Source organism: Cervus elaphus, chromosome 6 (genome assembly GCF_910594005.1).
Source record: "Cervus elaphus chromosome 6, mCerEla1.1, whole genome shotgun sequence".
Lineage (NCBI taxonomy): Eukaryota > Metazoa > Chordata > Mammalia > Artiodactyla > Cervidae > Cervus > Cervus elaphus.
In genome coordinates, this window is record NC_057820.1 from 46,830,541 (window position 1) to 46,854,648 (window position 24,108).

General features: G+C 45.4%; 1 non-coding gene across 1 annotated transcript; it reads right to left on the reverse strand.

Moving 5' to 3' along the window:
- Positions 1-1,373: 1,373 nt before the first annotated feature.
- On the reverse strand, positions 1,374-1,496 carry LOC122696676. Its single transcript, XR_006341810.1, has one exon. It is a non-coding gene; the product is annotated as a small nucleolar RNA SNORA26 (small nucleolar RNA).
- Between the last annotated feature and the right edge of the window lie 22,612 nt (positions 1,497-24,108).

Below are 24,108 nucleotides of genomic sequence, written 5' to 3' on the forward strand. Positions count from 1 at the left end.
GACTGTAACAACCGTGTTACCTCCTGCAGCCCTTTCAGGTCTGTAGTCAGTCTCGCGAGCTCCATCTGAAATTATGTCCTCCACTCACAGTACACACACATGCCTTTCCTATTTCCCTTGTCTTTTCCCTCTAGCAATTACGCTTTTACAACATATTTGTTGAATTTCCTATATTAGGAGGCTAGATTTTACAGAATATGGAATATTAGAAAATGAAGTTTACACAGAGGCTAAAACAGTGTTGTTTTTTTTCATTTATTTTTATTAGTTGGAGGCTAATTACTTTATAATATTGTAGTGGTTTCTGTCATACACTGACATGAATCAGCCATGGATTTACATTAAAACAGTGTTTTGAAATAAGCATTAGGGGTGAATCCAAGGCGAATACCTTTAAGATTTCTGGAAAATGAGGTATCTGCAAACATTCAGAGCTGATCAACAGGAAGAATTCCTAGCTCCTACTAGGCTATTAATTTTGCTACAAGGACATTTCTTCCTATATGAAAACTTTCCCATCACCTCCAATCCTTTCAAAATTCTAACAATCTAGCATCATTGTGTCCTTTAAATTCCTTCTTATAATAGCTCATTGTGCTACATTCAGCAGCAACATTTAACATGCTGAAGAATGGTCCCTTTGTGCCAAATTTTGATATATATTCTCAGTAAGTCTCTAATCCTAACTCCCTCCTGAAATGGCCTAATCTCTATTTGAATACTTCTACTGTTACACGAGGACACTAAATCTCAGAGATACCTGACTTTCCATAGTTTACATGGCCAAAAAGGTACATATGAGGCTCCTTGTTTAGGGCTATGCATATGTGACGGAATATTAATTCACTACCTGAACTATTGCTTCCTCTATCATTTTACACTACCCACTTCATAAAGCTGGGAGAATTAAACCACCAGCATCATCCCACTGACCCAGCTCCTATGCCAGTGCAGATCCATAGCTGCTGCAAGTTATGTGAGAACAGCCGGCCTCATTAGATGCACTTGTGTGTTGTACACTGCAGAGTGATGTAGTTGGTGTGGGTCAGTTAAAATACCAGCATCAGGGAGCATTCTGGCTTCAATGGCTTGTACCTGTAGTTTTCAACCTAGAAAAATAAATGTTTTAAAATTACCTTTTTGAATAGAAAATCTGTACACGTGTTTCATCATCTAGATTTTTTCCCACCATCAGAGGTGACCACAGTACCCAAACTGCCTTGTATTTTTGAACACACTAGATGGGACCCCCAGAGGAATCTAAAAATCAGGCCTGAAAGTATTGTTAAACTGAAGGTCAAGTTTAAATTTAATGACTTTGGTATTAACTATACACATACTAGTAAGTGCTAAGACTTAAAATCTTCCAGTTCAGTTGTGACTCCAGACAGGATCCAGAGAAGAGTTCTAAAAATCTCTTCTCTGGGTTTTATGGAGACTTTCTTTACCCTCCTGTGTTAGCCTCTTAAGGCACTGCGTCAGCCTTGAAAGGGCACTGGAAAGGGCGATCTGGGTTTCTCACAGGGTTCTCTACGATTTCCTACACTCCTCTTAATATCCATGGACCTCAGCAGTTTCTTTAGCCAAGTCCGAAAACCCACTAGAAGCAGCTGTTCTGCTGGGTGAAGCCAGTAAACGTCCATTTCTTTTAACATTAAGGGCCTGATCCGAGCCTTTGCATGGAACACGAGCTTGGGAACCCTCTGGTCACCGTTAGCCGCGTGCGCGGGCCTGGGTCATCTTACTTTCACTTAAGGACAGGGTTGTAAGGAATAGGTGGGGCATTTTGGGTAATCTTTACCTGAGATGGCACTTGCAGTTGAGCAGGGGGTGGAAAGTTCCAGGCTGATGCAATCTGCCTGGAGTATTGGGGTAGGGATTAAAGTTCACTTTTGTTTTCCCCAAAGTCAGGTGGTTCAGCAAGGGCCCTTGAGGTAGGTATCTTCTTTTTCTAGGCCTGAGGACTCCTTCATTCCAGATCCTGAAAAGGATGGCAAAGGGGTGCCGAATCTCTCTGGCTACTTCCTGCTGGATAGGGGCGAAGGTTTGGGGGTCTGGAACAGAGGATTGTTATCGGGCCCAGGGTTTCGTTTTTCCAATGTTGAGGTGAGGCTCTCAAGAATGGTCTTAACTTGGTCTTGAGAGATGGCCCGAATCTGGTCTTGGAGAAAACTTTGAAAGAGATTGAAGAAACAGGTCCAAATAAGAGAAGTACTAATGGTTCCAAGAAAGGGAGCAACCACGGGAGGGCCAGCTGGAACAGGCTGTGGAGAGTGGAAAGATTTTATAACTCTTCTGATTCTGTCTCTAAGTTCTCTGACCCTACCCTGGACTATGCCTGTTTTGTTAACAAGAGAGCAGTCGTCTTCTCCCAGGAAAAGGCAGGTTCCTCGCTTTTCTGTGGTGAGAAGGTCCAGGGCTCGTCTTATCTTGTAGGGCCACAGAAGCCAGTGAGTTCATTTGTCTTTGGACTGCAACAAAGAACTCCACCACCGGCTCCATGTCCTCATTAAGTTCCCCGGACAGTGTGCAGTAGAAATGGGCCGAGGTCGAGATGCCCCTGATGCCGGTGCCAAGCCGCCGCTGTGTCAGTCCCAACCAGGAGGGGGGCCAGGACAGCCTGTTTTTCCCTGTGGGAATGTTTCACCTGAGGATCGACCGCTTGTTCTATCTCTTTGTCTTTTAGGATGGTAAGACCTTGGTCACAAAGACCAAGATGCAAGGTCCAGGGGGTTTGGGGGGAAGACATGAGTAGGCGTAGGTCCCTCAGAGAGTGAAGATTCCCAGGCTGGTGCAATTACTTGTGCTGTCCCAGAGAACCCAAGTGGAACAGAAGGGTGGAGTCTGTGAGGCTGGTGTAGTTGGGACTAGAGTAGTTGACACAGGTTAGGTTTGAAGGGGCTGAGAGGAGGATATTGTCAGAGACTGGCCCAATGAGTCGTGTGGCGTTTTGTTGGGGAGGGAAGGTATGGTTGCCCTGTGACAGCCACTGTGTGTAGTGATGGAGACTGCGACATGCATGTCCAGCACTGGGATGTGTAATGTGTGTTCTGGAAGAATTGGAAGGAGTTAAGGAGGATAAGATGTCAGTTGTCAGAGGGAGGATTTAGGAGGGGCCGTAATTGGGAAAGGAGGTCTGGGCGTCTATAGGGCTCAGGGGTCGCCTGTAACTGGGAGATTCAGTTTATAACCTGTTCTTGATTCTTTTTATGATCAGGTTTCTTACAAGCTGTTCTTGGTTCTTTCTACGCTGTTGATCTTGCGCCCCTCCCCCATCTGAGTACCCCCAGTGGGTAGTGGGATAGAAACAGATGTCTTTTCCATTTGGCTTATAGCAGCTGCTCACGGCACTCCCTGTCTTCTGTACCTTAACAGTGAGCAGGGATTTGGACTTCCCCGCCCCGATGTTCATGGTGCATGGCTTAGGGGCCGTCTTATAACATGAGGAATGGACATAGGAATGAATTTCATCACAGGGGCAGGAACTAGCCAGAAGGCCAGGGAGTGTAGCAAGGATAAGGAACAGGGGAGTCATGGGTCTGGTAGTTAGACAATGAGGAAGAAATAGAATCCTGACAGCGTAGGCGGCATTGACAAAGAGACGGAGGATGGATGACCAGTCTAGAGGGGAGACAGTTGTTAGGCCTATAGCAAGGGCTAAGGTTAAGAGTGCGGTTATGGCTAGAGAGATGGGGAGAGGCCAATCTGGCGAGAGGTGGAAGGCCCCAAATTTGTGGTAGCTTAAATCTGGGGAAGACGAACTGGATGTAGAATGATGTAGAGGATGAGAGTAAAGAAATAAATTTCGTCTAGAGTTAGGTTGTAGAAGGTTCCCTTAAGCCACAGTTCAGACACCAGCGTGGTCAGGTCCTCGAAGGTTTCTGTCAGGGCGCTGGTCCAGAGGTCTTGTAGTAGTCACGTCAGGAGCAGCTGTAGGTTGAAGAGTGTCCAGCTCATTCAGTGTCTTCTTGGATGCTCGACAGAGGTTGTCGCCAGCTGATTTTTAAGGAGGTGGGTCCTGTGAGGGAGACCTGATAGGCATCAGTTAAGGGGGGCAGTACAGGATTGGAGGCAACCCTTTTTAGGCGAGAGGGGTGTACCCAGGAAGCAACCTTTTTGAGCTTAGCTGCAGTTGGGATAAGGAGGACGATTTTGAATGGTCCCTGCCACTTTGGGGTTAGGTCACCCTGGGGATCTTCAGACAGATAGACCACGTCCCCAGTTTGTAGAGGGGGCGAGGGGGCTTGGGGGCTAGGAGCGGGCAAGTTGTGGCTGATGTATTTCCAGAAGGCACTGTGGAGTTCTGCTAGCAGAGGGGAGTGTACGGAGTTTGGTATGGGAGGAGGTTTAGGGGGAAGTCTGGGAGGGTTTATGGGTCTTCCATACATAACTTCAAAGGAGCTTAGCCCAAGGGCTTTTCTAGGCAAAGCTTGTACTTTTAGAATGACTGGCAAAAGTTTAGTCCAATCTAGATGCACCTCAAGGGATAATTTGGTAAGAGTTTCTTTAATTATCCTGTTCATCCTTTCTACCTTCCCTGAGAACAGGGGACAATATGGAATGTGAAATTTCCAGGGATCTCTAAGAACTGGACACGTTGTTGGGTGACCTTGGGCATGAATTCTGGGCCATTATCAGACTGTAGATGAAGGCAAGCCAAACCTGGGGGTGATTTCTGTGAGGAGGACCTGGGCCACAGTGTGGGCTCTTTTGTTTGTGGTGGGAAATGTTTCTACCCATCCCAAAAAGGTGTCTACAAGGACCAGGAGCTATCTGACTCTCCGAACTGGGGGCATATGTCTATCTGCCAATCTTGTGCTGGGAGACTGCCTTGCATCTGATGGGTTGGAAAGGATATAGGTTTAAGGTTGGAATTGGGATTAGTTCGTTGACATGTCTGACAGGAGTGGGTAAGGTCATCTAAATATTTTTGGTTGGCAGTTGATATGGGGAAGTAGTTGTGGATGAACTGTTGGAGTACCTTGGATGAAGGATGGAAGAGTGAGTTTAGACAGGAGAGAATTTCTCTGGTGGGAGGGTCGAATGGAGTCAGGGCTAAAATGACAGGGGACTGGAGGGAGGGATGGGACAGGGCTACCTCCTTTGCGTTCTGGTCTGCGGCATTGTTGTAGGTTGATAGGAGACTTCCCTTTTGATGTCCCCTGCAGTGGAGGATGGCAGCTCTGTCATCTGTAAGAGTGTGGCCTCTGAAAGTTTGTGGATCAGGTCAGAATTAATAATGGGGGATCCCTTCTGGGTGAGGAGCCCTTTCCCTCTGTATCAGGGTGTTTGAGTGAAGTGTGTTATAGGCATGGTTGGAGTCTGTGTAGATGTTAACTCTTAGATGTTTGGCCAGGGTCAAAGCTCTGGTGAGGTCAAAGCTCTGGTGAGGTCAAAGCTCTAGTTCCGCCTGTTGGGAGGTGGCGTGAGGTGGCAGAGGTGAGGCGTCAATTATCTGTGTCTTGTGGCTGTGATGAAGGTTTCCCTGGATGATGGCATATCCTGCCGCAAAGGGTGGGGATTTTTGAGAGCTGCCATCAATGAACCAGTATGGGGTGTCAGGGTCTAAGATGGGCTGATCTGTCAAGTGTTGGCAGGGCTTTTGGGTAAGATCCACTGAAAGGGAAGGTCTGCTGTAGAAGGTGCAGGGTTAAGGGGAGCGCAGGGAGACAGTGAGAGTTGAGGATCGAGGAAAAAGGCATGCAGAGCCTGTATCCTGGAAGGGGAAGGGAGAGTAAAGCCCAGTAAGACAGTAGGTCTCAGAGGCTGTGTGCAGAGCAGACTGTCGAGGGGGCGTGTCTAGAGAATTTGTTCGCTTCGGGTACCAGGGCTGCAGTGGCAGCCACGGCTTGTATGTAGGGAGGCCACCCCTTGGTCACCAGGTCAAGTGGTTTTGATAAACAGGCTCTAGGAGTCCAGGCAGCCCCAGCCTGCTGACATAGAAGCCCCAGGGCCTGTCCTTGATTGGAATGAGCAAAGAGAAAAAATGGTCTGGTATAATTTGGTAGGTGGAGAGTTGGCACTCGGAGGAGGCTCTTGGTAACCTGGCGAATGGGAGAGGCCAGTGAGGAGGGGTCAAAGAGAGGTTCATCTAGGGACCCTTTGGTTGCCTTATAAAGTGGCTTTGCAATGAGGGAGAAATTGGGGATCTAGATACAGAAAAAGTTTAGGAGGCCGAAGAGAGACACGAGTTCCTGTTTTGTTTTTGGGGGCCGGCAGTCAATTAAGGCCTGGATTCTGTCTGGAGGAATGGTTCCTCGTTGGTGGGATGGGGGAGTCCCAGGTAGGTGACGTTTGTCTGGGCTATCTGGGCCTTGGATCGGGACACCCGATAACCCCAGAACCCCAGGCCCCAAGGAGTTTGGCAGTATGCTGGAAGCAAAGCTTTCAGGTTGAGCCACAAAGGAGGAGGCCATCTGCATACTAAAGGAGGCGACTCGGGGCCAGGTCGCGTGTCTGCAGGCCCTTCTGTAAGGGTCTCCCCAACAAAGTGGGGCTGTCCCTGAGCCCTTGGAGAACTGTCTGCGCTAGCTGCTGGGAAACATGAGTCTCGGGGTCTTGCCAGGTGAAGGCGAAGAGGGGTTGGGAGAGGGGATGGAGGGGGCTGGTGAAGAAGGCATCTTTAAGATCTAATACTGTGAAGAAGACGGTCTGTGATAGGCTTAAGTTCCTTGTGGGCCTCCGGGGTGAGAGAGTACTGTTGTTGGACGATTATAGCTGAGGGGTCCTTTAAGGTGATGTGGACTGGGGTATGATACTTGGCTATGGATGGGTGACCAGTATCTCAGACTTGAGGGTCTACGGCAGGTAGGTCCAAGGGAAGATCAAGAGTAGGGGACAGGGATGGTCCAGGTGCCATCTGCATATAGAACAGAGACTGCATTGAGAGGGGGTATGGTAATAGAGACCCCTAATTTGGATAACAAATCTCTCCCTAGGAGCGCCATGGGGCACTGAGGCATTATGAGAAATGAGTGTATGAGGGTCAAGTTTCCAAATTGACAGAGTAATGGGAAGCTGATTCCTGGGCTCAGGGGGACTCCAGAGATTGTGAGCTTTGAATTTTGGGTCGAGCCAGAGTAGGAGGTCACGAGAGAGAAGGCAGCTCCAGTGTCTACTATGAGGGAGACCTTTCTCCCAGCCACTATCCCATCTACCCTGAGTTCTGAGCTCGTGTCCGGGACACGGGTTCCGTCGCTGGAACAACTCTTGCAGGGTCGGGCTGGAGTTCTGGGAAGAGGTGGGGACAGTCCATCTTCCAGTGTCCCCAATGGCCGCAGGGCCGGCCTGCCCTGGTGGGGCCGCGGATTTGGGCCTGCTTTTGCCCAGTGTCCCGACCGGTTGCATTGGAAGCAGGGTCGGGGGCGAGGCTGGTCGTAAGCCCCAGTCTGGGATGACTTGCGCCAGGCTGATCTCTTCCCTTAATTGCTGCCACCAAAAAGGCCTTTCTCTCACAGTCTTTTTCTCCTATTATTGAACACCTTGAAGGCTACTTCTAGAAGGTGCCTTTGGGGAGGTTATGGGGCCCTTCTCTAGTTGTTGAAGTTTGTGTCTAATGTCAGGGGCGGACTGGCTGATGAATTGAACATGGAGGTAAAGAAACCAGCAGGGGTGGTGATATGCAGGTTGTTATAATTTTGGACTGCCTCTGTGAGGCTCACCAAGAACAAGGCTGGATTTTCATCCACCCCTTGGGTGATTTCCCTAACTTTATCGTAATTGACATGGATATGAGCATTTTTCTGCATGCCCTCTAGGAGGCAGGGGGCCATATGATTGAGCCTCCTGAGGCCTGGGTCACCGGGCTGGTATGTCCAGTGAGCTTCTAGGTGAGGCACCGCCTCATCAGCAACTGGGTTGGCCCGGTCTTGGTTATGTAAGTGACTGGCGTGGGCTTTCACTGCTTGCCAGATACGGTTTTTTTCATCTGGATTGAGAGTGGCATTTAGGATATAATATGTCACTCCATGTAAGGGTTATAGGCCTGGGTAAGCCTCAGGAACCCTTTTCTGTACCTGGTAGAGTTTTCAGAAAATGATCCTAACTTTTCTTCTATCTGGCTCGTGTCTGACAATGAAAATGGCATGTGGACTTGGGCGGGGCCCTCTGTTCCTGCCACCTCTCAGGGAAAACATGTGTTGGGTACCTGATCGCGTGGCGGGGGGGTGGGGGTGGGGGTAGTCGCGGGGTTGAGAAAGGCTCAGGAAAGGTTTCGGAGTTATTAGGTGAGTTCAGTGAGGGGGAAGGAGGGGGTTGACGGTGTGGCTGGTAGGGAGGGGACTGGCCCGCTGGGGTCGAACTCTGGGGGTGCAGAAGGTCACTCGCGTGGCTGGTTGAAGCAGAAGGGTCCCTTTGGGAGGCAAGGTGCACAGAAGGACCTCGCGGGTGGAACAGGACTTCCATGGGGAGCGCCTGCTCTAAAGGGCCCAAGAGGCTTGGGCATAGGGGACCTCTGAACACTTGCCATCCCGTTTGAGGAAGCTGGTAACATCTTGAAGAATGTAAAAGTCAAATGTGCCAAATTCAGGCCAGTGGTTTTGACTGTCTAATTACTACCGAGGCCAGATCTGCATGCAGGGCCGTTCTAAGTGGCTAGCCTTGAGTTCAGTGAGTAAGAGTGGCTTGAGGTTTTTGAGGACGCAGGTCAGAGGTGAATCTTTCAGCATAGATTGGCTGGACCTCATGATTGGGAGGCAAGCAGAGGCTCCTATTGCAAGCATGGGTCATCACCCGTAGTCACAATAGGAGTTATGAAAAGAGAACTCACTATCAAGGCAGAGCGTCCCCCACCGTCGCTTACAGAGTGGTCTTAGGCTGGGGGTCCCTGGGACCAGAGAGGACAGTATGCTAGGGTACCTCTAGAACACTATCCGGATCTTACCTTAATGTAGGGGCCGGAGTGAGTGAAATGTTGGATGCGGAGCGGTCGAATGGCAAGAGTTCCCTGTTCCGGAGGTCGTCAGAGAGAGAGAGAGAGAGAGGAAAGAGAGAGAGAGAGAAGACACGAGTGCCTCGCCCTTTCCGGGGTTTCAGCACCAAAAAATGAAAGGAATAGTTCGGGAGGAGGCAAAGAAGAAAGGAAGACGACCTCAACGAAGACAGGTTACCTTTATTCAGGCAAGGAGGGGCGACAACAGGCCTAACGACCACGCTGAGCACGCGAAGGGTCAGGGAGGCTGCGTATTTGGGTAGGGGGGTGGGTTGCGGAAGTGATAGGGGAAGTTTTAGTCAGGCGGGGCGTTTTGGGTTAATCTTTAGCTGAGATGCCTTTTGCAACTGAGCAGGGGGTGGGAAGGTCTGGACAGCGGGGGAAGTGCTTGGCTCATGCCATTATCTTCTTTTTCTAGGCCCGAGGACTCCTTCAAGGGTCATACCTGCGGTTAGTACTCAGGCCGCTGCAGCCGGCAGTCGCTGGAGATCAACTCCCCAGGCCCATGGTTGGTTCAAGATCCGCTGTAGCCGCCGCAGTCTGGGTGGGGCCCGACCCCGCCACAAAGTAGCCGCGGCTGCACCCTGGGGAAGCAAAGCGCAAACTTGTAACCGCGCCCGGGTCGGCCAGCCTGGAAGCCTCCGGGCGACTCGGCGCGGCGCAGTGTGCCTCGCGCGGCCCCGGGACGGGCACGGCCGCCCGCCCCTCCCAGGCCGCCGAGGGCTGCTCTACCCCTGCGTTCTGGCCGCCGAGAGCAGTGGCGCTCCGGGCGGGCAAAGCTCGAGGGGACGAGGGGCGAGCCCAGCCCCACCCGGCCCGCGGACCGGCCGGGTGCCCTCCCCACCGCACCGACCCACACTCACCGCCCAATTCGGCAAGACTGAGGCCGGGGCGCCTGTGCCGCGCCGAGACAAAGCGAGCGGGGCGGGGCGGGGCGCGAGCAGGGCATCCGGGGCGGGACGGTCGGGGTCCGGGCCGGGTAGCCAATCCCGGGCATCCTCCGGACGTGGGCGGGGCGGGCAGGGCTGCGGTCTCCGGCTAGTCCGGTTACTGCAGGTCTTTCCGTGGCGGGAGCACTAGGCAAGCCTCCGCTGAGCGTTCTGCTCAGATGCTCTAGGAGTCTGGGCGCCTTCCTAGGCCTCGGTGCTCGTGGATCTGGTTCTCTCGGCCAAGTGCCTTCCTTCCCTTGGACTGCCCTTAGAAGACCCCGAGATTCCCCTTCCCGTAGCTACACTTAGAGGCCAGAGCCACTTGAACAAGCTCACTCCATGGTTCCTCCTAAACCCGGAGGACCAGCCTTTCTTCATGCTCCCTGTTCACTCATTCACAGTGTTCAATAAGTGAATTGGGGTGGGGAGCGGGCGTGGGCGTGGCAGGGGAGGGTGCTGGTGGTGAGTGGGGGCGGGTGGGCAAAGAGGCACTGTAAACCTTCCCTAGGTGACAGGTCTCAAACTTGGCAAACAATTAACTGGATTAAAATTGGAGTATATGCTAAAATGAGAACTTCTATTACAGTTTTATCATTTGTTAAATTTAATTCTCAAAGTATTTTTAATCATCCCCACATTATAGGTGGGGAAACCCAGACAAGTCCAGTAACTTTCCAAAGTCACAGAGCAGCAAACAGGTGGTGGATCTGGGATTTGAATGCGTTTTGAAGGCTGCTGCTGCTGCTGCTAAGTCACTTCAGTCGTGTCCGCCCTGTGCGACCCCAAAGGCCGCAGCCCACCAGGCTCCGCCATCCCTGGGATTCTCCAGGCAAGAACACTGGAGTGGGCTGCCATTTCCTTCTCCAAAGCATGAAAGTGAAAAGTGAAAGTGAAGTCGTTCAGTCCTGTCCGACTCTTAGCGACCCCATGGACTGCAGCCTACCAGGCTCCTCTGCCCATGGGATTTTCCAGGCAAGACTGCTGGAGTGGGGTGCCATTGCCTTAACGACAGAGCCTCTCAAAACACCACACTACATTGCTCTCCCCAGGTGGGTGCTGTGGGTGGGAAGGAAAACAAATGGCCTAGGTTTGAATGGCTGACCAAGGTATGCATCTCCAGTGGAGCTGGGGGTCTGCAGGCATAAAGAACAGCTTGTGATAGAGCCCTGAGATAGAATGGAAAGTGCTTGACCTGTTCATTGGAAGGACTGATGTTGAAGCTGAAACTCCAATATTTTGGCCACCTGATGCGAAGAGCTGACTCATTTGAAAACACCCTGATGTTGGGAAAGATTGAAGGCTGGAGAAGGGGACAACAGAGGATGATATGGTTAGATGGCATCACCGACTCAATGGACATGGGTTTGGGTGGATTCCGGGAGTTGGTGATGGACAGGGAGGCCTGGCGTGCTGCGGTTCATGGGGTCGCAAAGAGTTGGACACAACTGAGCAACTCAGCTGAACTGACCTGTTAAGGACCCCGAAGTGCAAATAGAACTTAAGGACGTAGGAGCAGAGTGGCCTGAGAAAAGCGTGGGGCCACACCATGCAGGAGCCCCGGCAGACTTTGTGTTTTACGCTGAGAGCAAATGAAAAACTGTTCAAGCATTTTGTTTTTTATCAATTTTTTATTGGAGTATGGTTGATTCACAGTGCTGTGTTAGATTCTGTCGTATACCAAAGTGGATCGGTTATCTATGTACATATATTGGCTCTTTCTTGGATTCTTTTCCCACATAGGTCCATAGAGAATATTGAGTGGAGTGCCCTGTGCTACACAGTAGGCTGTTGTGTGACTGCGTGAGTGCTAACTCGAGTCAGTCGTGTCCGTCCCTTCAGCCCTGTGGACTGCAGCCCACCAGCCTCCTCTGTCCTGGGGACCCTCCAAGCAAGAATACTGACTTAAGTGGATTGCTGTGCTCCAGGGGATCTTCCTGACCCAGGGATTGAAACTGTGTCTCATGTCTCCTGTATTGGCCAATTGCACTTTCTAAAAATGGCCAATTGCCTGCACTTTCTAAGCAGCCCTCAAGTCCTCTGGATAAAAAAACTGCTGGGAAGTGATCTGCTTTCTCCACTCTCTTTGGGATGGAATATATATCACATGCGCTTCTTTTATACTGTCTTGCACAGAAATGCATAAATCACAGTATCTTCCTCAGACCTTTTTTAATCTACTTTTCCCCCTTCAATGTTGAAAAGTCATAACAAACCTGAAACCTCCCTAGTCTCTTCATTATATTTGTGTGGTAAAGCTCACAGTTGATGTTAGAAAAGAGACATCCATGTATAAAGAAAGATGTGGTACATGTTAAAAGTAAAATGGGGGAAGACCAAGAGGAATCGGGTGGAGAGGGAGGTGGGAGGGGGGATCGAGATGGGGAATACATGTAAATCCATGGCTGATTCCTGTCAATGTATGACAAAAACCACTATAGTATTGTAAAGTAATTAGCCTCCAACTAATAAAAATAAATGAAGAAAAAAGTAAAATGGATTTAACCAGCAACTTGAAAATGACCTGTATTTCCTTGTAATTTTTTGTGCTTGTATTGATATTTATTTGCAATTTTAAAAATAATTTATTGTTGTTCATTCATTTGTTTATTCACTGTTTTATATCTCATTCTAGCCCAAGAAGAATTTGAATGTAGTTTACAAGAATATATTACAATTCTATTTTAAAAACACAGTGAGAAAATTGGATTGCAGGGAAATTAAGGTAAAGTCTGGGGCTGGTACAGAAACTATAACCCATGAGGCTCTGTTCACTTGCTGGAAAAAGGACAAAAATTTTGCTCTGAGCTGCCTAACAGTCAATTCAAAAACTAGAAAATGGAAACAAATCAGACACTCAAGAGAAGCACAAAGATTCCTGAAGGAAATTTCCTCTATGGATCTTCATAAAGAGGGCACTGCAACCAACTTCCTCAATATCAAAAACCTAAAAAAATATAATTCACATGTTCAAGATTTTTGACCCCCGGGCAGACAGTTTCCTAGTCAAGGTGATTTGACATGCTTAAACTTACTTAAAATAATTATTTTCTTCCAAGTCCTAATTATCATGTGATAGGAGGGTCATCAGGCCACATGCATCTGAGAACAAAATTGTACCTGATTATGAAGCAAATAGGCCACACTCTATAACACTGAAATCAGTGATACAGATAGTATGATCTGAAAGAAAGATGTAATTTGGGTTAATTCCCTGATCAAAGATTCATCATTAAGTTGTGTGTGTGTACAGTAGTAGATTTTTAAGACAACTAAATCTGTAACAACATTATAGAATTAGGAAGTTCTCAACAATAAAATCTTATTAAAATTTTTTTACATTACAAAATTATTTATTTTAATTGGAGGCTAATTACTTTACAATATTGTGGTGGTTTTTGCCATATATTGACGTGAATCAGCCACAGGTGTACATCTGTCCCCCCCTCATCCTGAACACCCCTCCACCTCCCTCCCCACCCCACCCCCCCCGGGTTGTCCCAGAGCACTGGGTTTCAGGGCCCTGCTTCATGCGTCAAACTTGCACTGGTCGTCTGTTTTACATATGGTAATATATATGGTTCAATGCTCTTCTTTCAAATCATCCCACCCTCACCTTCTCCCACAGAGTTCAAAAGTCAGTTCTTTACATCTGCGTCTCTTTTGCTGTCTTGCATATAGGGTCATCGTTACCATCTTTCTAGATTCCATATATATTTGTTAATATATTGAATTGGTGTTTCTCTTTCTGACTTACTTCACTCTGTATAATAGGTTCCAGTTTCATCTACCTCATTAGAACTGACTCAAATGCATTCTTTATAGCTGAGTAATATTCTATTGTGTATATGTACCACAACTTCCTTATCCATTCGTCTGCTGATGGACATCTAGGTTGCTTCTATATCCTAGCTATTGTAAACAGTGCTGCAATGAACATTGGGGTACATGTGTCTCTTTCAATTCTGGTTTCCTCGATGTGTATGCCCAGCAGTAGGATTGCTGGGACATATTTCCAGTTTTTTAAGGAATCTCCACACTGTTCTCCATAGTGGCTGCACTAGTTTGCATTCCCACCAACAGTGTAAGGGGGTTCCCTTTTCTCCACACCCTCTCCAGCATTTATCAACAATAAAATCTTAAGTCCAGAACAGCACATCAAAGTACAAATTTATTTTGATCTGAAGTCAATTCATTGTTTAGAGTAAACATCAACTAAATATTTATTTAACAAGAATTTCATCCCCTGAGAACTTAAAGTGGCTTTTGAGGAAAGAATTAGAATGGCTTTTCTCTTTTTTAAAAAAGAGCCAAAGAACTTTGAGCTCAATTCCTTTTCAGTGAGTTCATTAATTTCTCTGAGTATATGGAATTATTCTCAATTCTCCCTCTGACCTTTTCCTGTTGAAAAGCTAAAAAGTTAAGAATCTGCCTCTAATATTTGCCCTTCAGTCTCACTCTAACACTGCAGGTACAACTGAAATTTCGGGAATCAAAACAAAATCACCAAGCCCTGAGTTCCTTCATTCTTAAATATTATCATAAAAATTCCCAAATATAGAAGGAAGAGAATTCAACAAGTCCCTGTATACTTATCTTCCAGGTGACAACTGTCAACCAAAACTATCATTTATTTTGCATACTTCTTCCATTTATCTCCCTTTTATCTTGAAGTATTTGAAAGAAAATTCCAGATATTATGTCATTTCTGTCCTCAGTATTTCAGTATTAATCTCAAAAGACATAATTGTACCTGAAAACAATGCAAATATGGTTGCTAAGAAAATAAACAATAATTCCAAATTCATATTCAACATCTCCCCTTGTCTAAAAATGTCTATTTTACAGTTTATTTGAATCGAGATTCAAACAGGTTTACTTATATTTAGTTATGTCTTCAAAGTTTAATGCTCTTTTAGTCTGGAAAAAAATGCCCTCCTTTTTTTTTTATTGTTGTTCCAATGTCTTTAGCTTTTTAAGTAACAGTTTTGGAGATATTGGGCTTCCCTGGTGGCTCAGACGGTAAAGAATTTGCCCACAGTGCTGGAGACCTCAGTTCGATCCCTGGTTGGCAAAGATGCCCTGGAGAAGGGAATGGCAACCCACTCCAGTATTCTTGCCTGGAGAATTCCATGGACAAAGGAGCCTGGCCAGCTACAGCTACAATCCATGGCGTCACAAACAGTTGGACATGACTGAGTGACTAACACTACCTTTCTAACTTTGGAGGTATAATTCAGATGCCATAAAACTCACCTTTTTAAAGTGTGCGATTCAGTAATTTTTAGAGTTGTACAGTCATCATCATTGTCTAATTTCAGAACATTTTCATCACTCTAAAGAGAGACTGACCCGCTGACAGTCACTCCCTGCCCCTCCTTCCCATGTCCTCCAGCAACCGCTAGTTTACTTTCTGTCTCTATGGATTTGCCTAATTCTGGACATTTCACATAAATGGGGTGAATCAAGATGTGGTCTTTTGTTTCCGGCTTCTTTTAGTGTAATGTTTTCAAAGTGGAACAAACAAGAGCAGTGCTATGCATTGGTGGACTTTATTCTTTTATGGCTGAGTCATATTCCACTGATTGGACTTACTAAATTTTCACCTGTTTATTAGCTGGTGGACAGGTTAGTCATGCTGTGGTATGTTCCACGTGTTGGCTGATTGCTTCCTTCTGCTGGGTGTCTTTTTCCTGTTTTTCTCAAAAACCTGAGAGAAACTCACATTCTTGAAAACTTGTTTGTCAGACTTTAATGTGTGAAAGAACTACCTGACATACTTGCTAAAGTGCAGAATTCCAGGCCCATCAGCAGAGAGTCTGACGTAGTCTGGTGAGGGGCCCAGGAAACTGCATTTTTTTTAACCTACCAGTTGATTCTTATGCAAGTACTCCCAGAATATGCTTGAGAAGTTCTGCTAGGTGTCCCTAAATCTTGATTTTAATATAAATATAAAAATTTTTAATTAAAAATTTAATAAAATTTTGACATAAAACAAAAGTCATAACAGCAACTGGGAGATTATTCACTAAGACTTTTAAAAATAAAGTTGGAAATATTACTATAGAGTTACTAGAAAGAGCCTAAGTGAATACCCTGGATGATGTCTTCTAGGTTGGATTTAGACATTTGCAGGAGTGATGGCCAGGAGAATTGAGTTGTGTATGTTAATTAGCCACCCTGGAGTAAGTGAAGTAGCCAAATTTAGTTTTAAACACAGTGGAAGTTAAATAGCCTCTAAGAATTAAATTACTCCACAGATCTTTACAGTATCGACCTCAACATTTACAAATGCACTCAGCCTGATTAATTAGAGTACTTCTGATGCGGGAAATTTTAATTCTTAATCTGAAGCCATTTTCTCTTAGGTGACCAAAGCCAAAGTAGGTCGTAAATATTCTAAGAGAGCTTCCCTTTTCCTCTAGAAATAGGCTATAGCCATATACAACCATATGTGCTTCAACACTTTTTCATGATCTTTTTCACTATGTAAATATTGCATTTTAAACACCCCAAACTCCTGAGTATGAAGAGTGGTTTTCCCTTAATTCAATGACAAGGATTTTCTTTCATTTAATAGATGAGTGAGGTTAGCAGGGTCTTACTGGTTCTCAAGCAGCCAAAGGGGCCATCAGAGCTCCATTTACCCTGCACATCTCATTATTACAGAAGAGAGCAACACGGGAGAAGAGCCACGTGCTCTTCTGGGCTGTGAGAGAGAGATGAAAAAAAAAAAGGATTTCAGGATATGAAAACTTAGTTTTGGGCATTTAAAGGGGAGTTACCAGTAAAAGGGAAAGTTTAATTTGTCACTAAAGTGACAAATTAAACTTTCCCTTTTACTGGTAACTCCCCTTTAAATGCCCAACACTATTTTAAAAAACTTTTTATTATGGAAAATTTCAAGCATACCCCCACATAAAGAGAAGCTTCACATACTCAGCACCCGTCTTCAGCAATTAGTAACATTTTGCCAATCTCATTTCATCTGCCCACCCATCTTTATTTTCACTCATTTTCAAGGAAATTCCAGACTTTGTCATTTCACCCATTAAAATTGTAGTAAGCATTTCTAGATTGATAAACGCATTTTAAAACATAACTATTTTCCATTATCATACTTAATAATTTTTTTATCATCTAATACCAGGTCCATGTTCAGACTTCCCCTATTGTCTCAAAACTCTCTTTTTACAGTTGGTTTTTTCCCATCAGAATCCAAACAAGATCCACACGTAGCATTTGGCTACGTCTTTAAGTCTCTTTTATTTAATGATCCTCCTTCTTTACCTGATCACTGATTTGCTGTAGAAACTGGGTAACTTTTTCTATTAAAATGGCCCACATTCTGGATTTGTCTTTTGGTTTTCCTTTGTGTCATTTAGTGTGTTTATCTTTGTTTAGCTTGTTTTCTTTATTTACCTTATTTTCTATAAACTAGCTGGATGAGTTTCAAGCTGAATTTTGGGATGAGAAAACCTTAGCACTCTGGTGCATCATGCCAAAAGGCCCATGATGGCACACTTGTCCCATTTTTCACACTTTATTAGTGGGCTGAGGTTGGAGAAGGGAATGCCAACCCATCCTGTGCTGCAGGACGCCATCCTTAGTCATTGCCCTTTCACTGACTAGTCTCTCGTTAATCCCAGGTGTCTCAGTGGTAAAGAATCTACCTGCCAATGCAGGAGATGCAGGAGAGGTGGCTTCAATCCCTGGGTTGGAAAGATCCCCTGGAGGAGGAAATGGCAACCCACTCCAGTATTCTCGGTGGGAAATCCCACACCCATAGGGTTGCAAGGCGTCGGACATGACTGAGCACGCATGCGCCGTTTCCCTGAATGGCTTTGGCTTCCACTCATGCTCATTCCTTAAACTCTTTATTCAGAGCTATAAAATATCGGATTTATTAGAAATTTTTAAAAAATCATTCCTTCTGCTTTTATTAGCTGGACTTCTAGAAAGAACAAGTTTTCTTCAAATACTATTTGATTACTCCCCCAAACAGGTCACATGGGTAAGGCAGGATAAACCTTTTTCCTTTGCACCCCCCCACCTCAAATTTCAGAGTAATATTATACAACCTCAAGAATTACAGGAAGGTTTTATGTTTTCATGAATTCAGGATTTTTATATGTTTTACACTCATCAAAAGTATGTTTCTAAAACTGATGCTGGAAATGGAATAATGAAATACTGGCATCAGTCTTTTGAGCCAGAGTTTCTCAAAGTATGGCCACAGACCACATACATCAGAATCCCCTGGGGCACTGGCTAATTTGTAAATTCCTGGTGCCTACCAAGACCTCCTCTCCAAGGAGGAGAACCCTGGAATCTGCATTTCTAACAAGCCTCTCTAAGGATTCCTAAAGCAGCTATGGGATGGATAGCTTTATGGAACAACCTCATCAGAGCTCGGGAAGAAAGCACCCAGTGGGTACACACCTGAGCAATTACTTCAAAATAAGGTCACAAGATCAGTGACCACTGATAATTCAAGAAAAGAGAAGGTGGATACACTAACTCCTTCAACATCCCTGGTGGTCCAACGCCTAAGACTCTGCGCTCCCAATGCAGGGGGCCCAGGTTCGACCCCCTGGTCAGGGAACTAGATGCCACATACCACAGCTAAGGGTTCACATGCCAAGGCTAAAAGATCCTGCATGCTGCAATGAAAGCCAAATAAATAAAAAATATATATATATTTATTAAAATGGGCCCAACAGACAAGAGTAGTACAGTGACCTTACCTCTTTCAAGTTTCTGATCAGATGTCACCTTCTCCATGAGGCCAATCTTCTAACCTTGTAACATGGCAACCTGCCAAATTACTCTGTTCTGCTACCTTTTCTTTACATGGCAATCATCAACTTATTTATTATGCCCATTGTCTGACTCCACCTGCTAGAATGCAGGCCATATTAGAGCAGTGAACTTCATTTTCCCAACTATTTCAAGGGTCTAGAAAAGTGTTTGGCACATACTAGGTGTTCAGTAAATGTTTGCAGAGTGTTGAATAAATAAATAAATAAAATTAATTAATTAATTAAATAACAGTGGGGTGCCCGTGTAATGAAAGAAAAAAACAATTCTACCTTATATTTCAATACTTGGTAGATATTTTGTAAACACAATGTTTATGCACATGGATCATTTCATATTAGACAGAGGAAGCATCTGGCTAACATTTTGGACTGAAAAGCATTAGAATCCTGCCTGGTCTTTGATGCAAATGGTCCTGGACCCCTTACAGTGCTCTACCTGGATGGAGACAATCTAGGTTCTGACTACACATTGTTCTTAGAACTCTGGAAAACTTCCACAACAATAAATTCTGTACAACGTGCCTCGACATGACATTGAACTAACCTCTCCTGTGGATTTGCTTGGACCAGTGTGTTGTTCACATCCAAAGCCTCAGATCCCACACAGCTGCTGTCCACTAGGCCCCAGAGACTATCACTGCATGGTATGTGTCATCGCATCAAGTAACATGGCTCTGCATCCGTTAAGGCATGGACTGTCTTTGGTATTTGGAGGATCATGTAGCACCGTTCTCATGCGTCCTACTTTTGAATTGCTCATCTCCTCCAGGGGATACACTTTCAACATTTTATTAAAGTCCCCAGATGCTTGACATTTTGAGTGAAACATTTATTTAGTTGGTTTTCCATAGAAGTGATGATCCGTTTCTGTAATTTCATTTGCCTTTATTTATTGAATTTTAAGTATCACTGTTGAATGCACTGACCCACAGGGATAAAATGCAGGCGCAGAGAGGAGGAGCCAAACTCACAGATCTTGCCAATTGAAGTTTCGGCAGATTGGAGAATGCTAAACTGCATCACTCAGCACTTTTTCTGCCCATGTACTTGAAGAGGAAAAAAAAAAAGAGAGAATTAGGTTGCTGGGGCATAACGGCAGTCCCAGCTCTCCCTGAATGAACGCAACCCCACTGTGTGCCAGTGAAGCCCTGCGTTATGCCAATAACCAGCCCAGAGAAGGGCACAGCAAAGGACAGCACTGGGGGATCCAGAAGGACCTACAGGGGACTGGAATTTTACGCAGCTTGTATTGAGATTCTTCAAGTTGCTGCCAATGAACGCCTTGGCATTGAGTTCCAGGCAGAAACCTGGCCTTGATGTTATTTGATTAGGGCAGGAGTCAGTTCAAGTGCTATGAAAGGAAGGCAGCATAAAGGAGTGAAGAGGCCTGGATAGGAGGCTGGTGAATCAGGGAGATGTGTCCCCAGTGAACAAAGCCACCCCAGTCAACAAGAGCTCTCACTGGCTCGAGCTTTTGGTATTTCAAGAGAGGCTTATCATCTACATTTTTAAGTGAACTCTCTAGATTTCAAAGGTTGTCATTAATTCAAACAGCTTCTAAACACCACAGTGGTCAAACTAAACACACCAGTGGGCTATTGTTTGGGGGCTTTAAGAGACTGTTGTTGTTCAGTCACTAAGTCATGTCCAACTCTTTGCAATCACACGGACTGCAGCATGCCAGGCTCCCTGTTCACTATCCCCCAGAGTCTGCTCAAATTATTCTCCATTGAGTCCATGATGCCATCCAACCATCTCATCCTCTGCTACCCGCTTCTCCTTTTGCCTCCAATCTTTCCCAGCATCAGGGTCTTCTTCAATGAGTTGGTGCTTTGCATCAGGTAACCAAACTATTGGAGCTTCAGCTTCAACATCAGTCCTTCCAACAAATACTCAGGGTTGGTTTCATTTAGGATTGGTTTAAGAGATACAGTACCTTAAATTAACACCACAGTGAAATAGAGGAGAACTTATATTTCCCAGACTGAAATGGTGAAAGTTAGTCCATAGATGGTTTGCTGATGCTGTTAGTGAAGTGAGTCGCTCAGTTGTGTCCAACTCTTTGCAACCCGATGGACTATAGAGTCCAAGGAATTCTCCAGGCCAGAATACTGGAGTGGGTAGCCTTTCCCTTTTCTAGGGGATCTTCCCAACCCAGAGATCAAACACAGGTCTCCCACCTTGCAGGCAGATTCTTTACCAGCTGAGCCACAAGGGAAGCAGAAACTCAAACCATGAACTTCGTAGGGATAAATTAGCTATATTTTGGTCAGTAGAGAAAGGCTAGACATTTGCAATTGTGTGCCATTTGTCATATAGACGTTCTGGATGAATGTACAAGGATCAGTGCAGAGCCATAACTTGAGGTTTACAATCTACTGATTGTGGGTCAGTGGTGAAATCTTACAAGAAAGCCACCACATTACGGAGCTAGTCCTCAACCCCCCTTGAGTCCTCAGAGGAAGATAGCAGAGTATTTACATGGATTGTTCTATAAAACTCTTAGTCTTGACTTGCTGGTGAAGACGGTAGTGAGAATTTAGACAGACTGCTTTTGTCTTTCTGAAGAGTGATAGCCAGATGGCATGTTCTGTTGGGATTGGATTTCAGTGTTGAGTTGTCTTCTAATTAGTCAGAGAAAGCATGGCTATATAATTACAACATGTGGACAGAGTGTTCCTTCATGGTTAACTAAGTGCACTTACAAAATTAATCTGAACTCTGGGAAATTGAGTTCAAAGTGAAATTTTAGTCTTAAAAAAGTACATTGAGTAAAATTTTGGGTACCCTATAAAAGACCAGGGATGTAGGGACTAGAATTCTAGTTCTGGCTCTGTCTGCAGCTGGTATGGGTCTTAATCATTTAATCTCTCCTGGCTCCAAAGCGGTTGAATGAGATTAACGTAACTCTAATATTCAATTATTCTATAACTTACACTTCACTTTTTAAAAAGCTGGTTGTTTTCTGTTACTGCTTATAGGCATTGACTATTCATTTCTCTGTCTTGTTTTATTTTGAGGAGAGAGTGAATGGATCGTTTTCTTGCTAGATGATTCACATGTACTTGTCACATGTCTATGTTATTCCTTTTATACTAGTTGGGACATGGACGTTACTGAGATGGACTTACAGTGAAATAGGGTGATGTGGACTCAGTACCAAAAATATTTAATAAGCATTATTAAGTTATATGGAGAAGGAAATGGCAACCCACTCCAGTACACTTGCCTGGAAAAAACCCAAGGATGGAGGAGCCTGATAGGCTGCAAAGAGTTGGACACGACTGAGCGACTTCACTTTATCTCACTTTATTAAGTCATATATGGCATACTCACCAAAAGGCGAAAGTTAAAATGCTTGATGTACTAAGCCGCTTCAGTCATGTTCAGCTCTTTGTGACCCTCATGGGCTGTAACCCACCAAGCTCCTCTGTCCGTGGAATTCTCCAGGCTCCAGGAGTGGGTTGCCATTTCCTTCTCCATGGGATCTTCCCAACCCAGGGATTGAAACTGCATCTCCTGTGTCTCCTTCACTGCAGGTGTATTCTTTACCACTGAGCCATGTGAAGCAACCGGAGAAGGCGATGGCACCCCACCCCAGGACTCTCGCCTGGAGAATCCCACGGGCGGAGGAGCCTGGTGGGCTGCAGTCCATGGGGTCGCGAAGCGTTGGACACAACTGAGCGACTTCACTTTCCCTTTTCACTTTCATGCACTGGAGAAGGAAATGGCAACCCACCCCAGTACTCTTGCCCGGAAAATCCCATGGACGGAGGAGCCTGGTAGGCTGCAGTCCATGGGGTCTCGAAGAGTTGGACACAACTGAGCGACTTCACTTTCCCTTTTCACTTTCATGCATTGGAGAAGGAAATGGCAACCCACTCCAGTGTTCTTGCCTGGAGAATCCCAGGGATGGGGGAGCCTGGTGGGCTGCCGTGTATGGGGTTGCACAGAGCCGGACACAACTGAAGTGGCTTAGCAGCAGCATGTGAAGCAACAGGTGAGTGTAAGTTAGTATGACCCCTTTAAAAACCAGTTTGGCATTATCATCCCAAGTTGAAAACATGCCTACCCTATGACCTAGCAACTTATACCTAGATGTATATCCAACAGAAATGTGTGTGCATGTTCACCAAAGGACACATACATACAAGAACATTCATAGAAGCATATTTTGGCAATACCTTTAAGCTGGAAGCCAACCAAATATCCATCAGTGTTGAATTTTTATATAAACTGTGATATCTTCATACAACAGAATTCTATATAGCAGCAAAAGCTAACAAACTACAGATTTTCTGAGCAACATGGCTGAATCTTGTAATACTGAGCAAAAGAAGCCACACAAAAAAGAGTTACACACTGCATGGTTTTATTTAGATAAACACACACAAACAGAAAACCCAGGCGAAACTAAGCTATTGATTTAGAAGTCAGTGTAGGGGTGTGAGGGGGGAGAGAGGTTGGAAGAAGCATGGGCGAGGACTTCAGGAATGCGGGTTATGTTCTATTTCTTCACTTGGGTGGTGGTTGTACAGGTGTGCCTGTTTTGTGACAATTCACTTAAGATTTATGCCTGTATGTATGTTTTAATTAAAAATTAAAAGTTCTGAATGTGTGCTTTAATTTAAAATATTAAAAACAGAAAAGTCTCATGCTCTCTTCTTAGACATAATATCAACAGCTCTTTTTAAAAGTTGTTATAACCTATAGAAATCAATAATAGCTGAAACTTATTATAAGTGACTTCAACTAAATGGCTGAAGAAGCTAGCTATCTTAAATTGTCCTTTTTATTTAAAAATAAAGTCTAAACAGCAAGGAATATAGTGTGCTTAAAATGGAAACATCCACAGTATCATTGTTTCAATTGAACCAGAATTCCACCAAAAACAGCAGAAATCATTAGGTAATCATTTGAATCAATTTGTACTCTTGAAACATTTGAATTCACTTACTGAGCTTCCCTCATAGCTCAGTTGGTTAAAAAAAAAAAAAAAAAGAAAGAAAAATCTGTCTGCAATGTAGGAGACCCGGGTTCAATCCCTGGGTCAGGAAGATGCCCTGGAGAAGGATATGGCAACCCATTCCAGTACTCTTGCCTGGGAAACCCCATGAGCAGAGGAGCCTGGCAGGCTACAGTCCATGCAGTCACAAGTCAGACATGACTTAGCTCGTGGAGACCGTGAAAGGCCTGTCCATGAGCGTGTGGAGCGTCCCGAGCTGTCGGCTGCTCACAGCCTCTCTGGACCACTGGCAATGGTAGGTGATGACCGGCATGCGTACAGTGCTTTTCAGGGCACACAGCACCACAGCCACCAGGAGGAGGATCTGCTCACGTGGCCTTATCGATAGCACCCTTCATCTGGCCGACCCTAGTTTCTTTCTTTTTTAAAATTTCTTTTTAAATTGCTGACCCCTTTTTCTGAGAA